Raw genomic sequence first — 5,168 nt, 5'->3', positions numbered from 1 at the left:
TATATCACTGTAAACTCTAACTCAAATGTGAGACACGTATTACGTAGTTTGCCCCGTTAAGACGGCTCGAGTTAACTAAGCACTTGCTAACTACTGTTTGGGCACCTGCACCGTGATGGAGGCACTTGGATTGAAACTTAACTGAACTATGATTTAATTACGTACAGACGACGTCACATCAAGGTGAACGGTATCTAGTTATCATAAGAGTTATTTTGCAATAAAAATGTAGAGTCTGATGTGTGTGATAAACGAAAAAAATGCAATGAGTTTAAGAGCTCTTTCAAATTAGGCGTTTTAAGCCGGATGTTTGTCGTCCGTTTGCAGGACCACAGACGAAGAAATAAGATAAAATGCGTTGGAATAAAAATTACAACGATCAACAGTAATTATTTGCTCTTATAAACGCACTACTGTCGTCCAGCACAAAAGATCTAATTTAAAAAGAGCCCTAAGGTTCGGGAAAATTGAAAACCAAAAAAAATATTTTCTGTCTTTAGGGACAATTTTAAATAGGTTTAAACTCAAAATACCTTGAATCGATTCTAACATTTTAATTTAGCATGCTGATCGCTATCCCAAAGACATAAGAACGCTCTTAACACTAAACTGAACTAATTGTAATGGAAAGGGTGAAATAAAAGCGCCAAAGAAGTGTCTTTCAGCCATTAATTGGGAAAGTGAGGCGACGTCGCTTCCTTGCGAGGGACCCGGTTACAACGTCTAATTGATTAGTCTTTCGTAGAGGTATATTGACCTCTGTCGTAGAATAATAATACCTTTTACGTTGAATCTGTATACCGAATTAGCTTTTTTAGACGAAAGGCGATCGATTAAAAACAACTGATAAAACTCATTTAGGCGGTTATCACACTGCGCCGCGCTCCGCCGCGGAGCGCGGGGCGACAGATTTAATCATTGTATGCAAGTACCTCAGTTTGTATAGAAAACACGCGCGACACTTCACACTGACAACGCGTCCGCGCGCGTGATTTTTGGAGCGCGGCGCAGTGTGATTTAACCGCCTTATTTTTGCAAATAGGCTTTTATAATGCACTTTTACACGTCCCAATATTAACCCTACCACTGCTTCGGGACAATAAATGGGCCAGTGCTGAGAAGAAGCAGCGCAAGAAACTCAGTCACTATTGTTTTTGACTGTATATTTTTTCTAGTCTTCCTAAAGCACCGAGTGACCAGGGGCCTTATATTATTAAACGTATTCGATATCTACTGCGTAAAAAAATACATTAAATGTATGACGGATTGTACCTACAGCGTCCCTTGCGGATACTTTCAAAACTAAAATCTTCATAGACTTTTTTGACGCACTCGATATCGAAAACGTTTGATATAAACTCACACTAAGCCCCTGGTTACAACTTCTAATTGATTAGTGTGTCGTATATTGACCTCTGTCGCAGCCTAATATACGGCTGGGCAATTTATTTTGTTCAGTCTGTATACCTACCTAATACAATTTCCTTGGCTTTTGTTTTTGGCTTTTATTTTCTAAATCTTCAGCTACGGGTTGCGTTCTTATTTAATCACCTCCGCAAGGAGATTTCTATTTGATCGTTCCAAAATTTTAAATTAACGCAGATATAAAAACATCTACGAGTATTTCATAATAGTAATAAGTTAGTATAGTTAATAGCGGTTGTTTAATAAGAAGGGCCGGTTAATACCGCTGTGGAAATGCAGCTATTGACCTAAAGGGACAATAATAGTGTCCAAAGAAAAGTGCCAAAATTCCATTCCTGACCCAAAGTGCCGTGAATATCTGGAGGTTCTTGGTCTGGAAACACACGGGAAATAAACTTGACGTGATTCTTTATAAATATTCTTTACGTGTAAAATAAATAATTACTATAGCTAGATGATCAGATGTTCTTGCAAATCTTGCAATGTGTGCGTAGCCATCACAATCGGCATCGTAGCTGTAGTAGTCATTATCGTAGCTGTCGTAGTTGCCACTGTAGCTGTCGTAGTCACCGCCGTAGCCGTCGTAGTCACCGCCGTAGCCGTCGCGTCGTAGTCCTAGCTAACCTACTGCCAACTATGTTCACTAAGACATTGTGAAATGAGATGCTCCATCTCTCTGTATCTTTCTTTTTAGCAAAAAAAAAATTACATTAATGAGTTGGCCACCCGTCAATAAAATCATTCACTCAACAATCACAGACAAGATTGTGTCAGTATATTATCGCTCCTGAGGCTACTCGGTAAGATTAGTGTCCACAATCTGATTGAGGGTTTTTTTTACCACCGATCAAAGTTGTGGATTAATGTCCCGTACCACGTGACCACATAAACTTTTTATTTAAGCATTTAAAAATATTTTTCTAGACATTTAAGCATAGGTAGTCGTGAATTTTAAGCGTGTCCGCCCACAACCTCCTCCCGTATTCACCGCATACTAAGGACCGCGCCTGAGGCAGGAATCCGTTTGTCACCCGCCCTTTGATGAGACTCGGACAAAAAACCCTTGCCAGGAATTGACTCCCATCGTCCCGTCCTATCTCCATCTTGTTTCGTGTTTGCCTCGGTTTTGGCGATATAACCATATCTTGGGCTGCCGCTTTATTGTTATGCTTATTTATGTTAGGCTGATTGCTGATGGTATGATTTGTTGCTTGATATTTTTGGTCGACGGAGATTTTGTCAATGGCGTTTTGACCATGACAGACTTGCAATTGATGTCATTTTTGTACATCATTATTGAAATAATTAACATAAACGTAGGTATGCTGCTCAGTTTTTAGAAGAAATAAATGTCAAATAATAATCATGCCCTAAAAGCTTTTGGTTCAATGGCAATGGTGCTCACAATCTACCATAGCCATTGAAGTCTGTAAAGTGGAACATTAAAATCAAATGTTGTAAATGAGTATTTCTCAAAAAAAATGTACATTTTGAAAAAAAAAAGTGTGCTTTGAAACAGTTCAAAAGTTTTATATTTATAAATCATCACACAAAAAAAACACACACACAATTTTGAAGGATGAATATTAATCTTTAAGATAACGAAGAATTATAGCTATAATCCTACTTATTACCAAATATTTAGATATTTTAAAAATAGTCCTTTTTTACCTTTCATACAAAAATCTGTTTGCCACCCTAGCTTTTTCATGTGTTTTTGTTTCATAAAATGCGATACGTAACTAAATTATTGTAAATTTCTTTGTATTATCGTTCTACAGTAATCGCAGTTTCTGTATCAAATTGATTTTCTATGGGGTGTCATAATGAATTGGCAATTTAAAGCAAAAAAACAAAATGAGTCGCTCTCATTTACTATTTCGTTATTTACTCTTTAGTTACGATTTATTTCTACTTTCCCATGGTTTCTGAACAATTCCGTATTTATTTTACACGGACAACAATAGCTGCACTCTGAATGGCTGTTGACCTGACGTCTCCGCCATAACATCTATCGCGAAAATTAGTGAAAACGTGTGTGTTTTGTGGGATTACTTTTTCGTAACAGGCAGTAAAATCAGCGATTTTATATAGAACGGTAAGTCTTCATTTAACCATTTTTTGTAATACGTGTGGTACGAACATTTAGTAAGCTTTTATATTTGCTGTAACAAATTTTATCAAAAAAATACTTGTTTCTGATCTCATTTTGTCTAATATTTCGTTACGTTTTTTACGAATTTCGTTACGTTACGAAAAAGTACAACATAATGCTGAGTGTATACTGTTATTACCTGACTAAGCATAGTAATATTCACTACTTAATTTATTTCAAAAAATATAGAGCGTTAATAACAAAAGGATTGGATACTATCTGCTTTACAGAAGTGCCACCAGCAAAAAATTATCAAATCATTTAGATTACGTTTTCAACCGACTTCAAAAAAGGAGGAGGTTCTCAATTCGACCCGTATGTTTTTTTTTTTTATGTGATTACTTCTTTTGTTTTTTTAGGAATGCCGCCAAAAACCAATGCCGAAAGGCAAAAAGCTTACAGAGAACGACTCAAAATGGATAAACATGATGGAACAAAAATATTTTTATTAAAATATTATGAATGATTACTCCCTTATTTTATTTCTAACCCCTTAATATTACCCCGTATTTGGGTGCATACTTACAAATATTTCGAATTGAATAAATGAAGAGCATTCACAATATTTCGCCAATGTATAACAAGCCTTATGGCCTTACTATTTCGTTACTACTATTTCGTTACGTACATTTTTTTTGAGAAATACTCAAATACTGTAAATAATTAATAAAATTAATAATTTAGATGCATTTTCTTTGGAATTTTACATGCCTTTCTGCAGCTAAAGCAACGTCAATAGCAGCTTGTATGTGCGCTTCTAACAGCTAAGGTAACTTGTCCAACTCTTTGTCAACTGCGAAGTTACTCGTAGTTGAGAACTAGCCTTTTAGTTTTGTGGCTTTGCAGTCCGAAGGAGGGCTGTGGACTCGTCGTCCAGAATATATGGAATCTTTTGCTGTAAGGAGACTTGTTACATAAAAAGTGCCAGACAGATTGGATAAGATAGAGAACACAATAACGTAATCAAAGTTAAGTTTCGATTCATGCGTTAATAACAACCAACTGCGATTAGAAAGACATACATACAATAAATAAGATTTAATAAAATTGGATATGTTACTTTAAGGCTGAGTTGCACCACCTAACTTTAACGGTAATATACGTATAGAGTTTGACAAATTTTTGATGTTTGTTAAAGTTTGTTAAACTTTGACAAACGTCAAAAATCTGTCAAATTCCATACAAAGAGCACCGGTTATCGTCATAGTTACCGTTAAAGATAGGTAGTGCAACCCACCCTAAGTATAACAAATGTCAAAAGACTGTCAAACTCCATACAAAGACACTGGCTATCGCATTTAGCTAAAAGTTAGTATCAAACAAATCTCGCTCCCTCTAATCCAGTGGTTCTTAACCTTTAAGTCATGAAGGACCATTTTACCAAATTTCTGTCTTGTCAGGGACCACCTCATAATCGGTCAAAACCAGTTTGCCTGCAAAAATCAGTTAAAAGTGGTTTTAACCAAGGTGTGCAAGTGCACTTCGTGGACCACTTGGAATGTCTCCAGGGACCACCAGTGGTCCGCGGACCACCGGTTAAGAACCACTGCTCTAATCCCACTAGTCTAGTATTATACATTACATAACT

The 5,168-nt window shown here is 36.4% G+C and overlaps 1 long non-coding RNA gene across 1 annotated transcript; it reads left to right on the top strand.

The window, feature by feature from the left end:
- The first annotated feature begins 2,890 nt into the window (after positions 1-2,890).
- Positions 2,891-4,049, top strand: LOC135071560 (uncharacterized). The gene is made up of 2 exons (XR_010257287.1): positions 2,891-3,523; positions 3,940-4,049. It is a non-coding gene; the product is annotated as an uncharacterized LOC135071560 (long non-coding RNA).
- Positions 4,050-5,168: the final 1,119 nt, after the last annotated feature.

Source organism: Ostrinia nubilalis, chromosome 4 (genome assembly GCF_963855985.1).
Source record: "Ostrinia nubilalis chromosome 4, ilOstNubi1.1, whole genome shotgun sequence".
NCBI lineage: Eukaryota > Metazoa > Arthropoda > Insecta > Lepidoptera > Crambidae > Ostrinia > Ostrinia nubilalis.
Note: the sequence above shows the minus strand (reverse complement) of the source record. Positions and strands in the feature narration are given on the sequence as shown.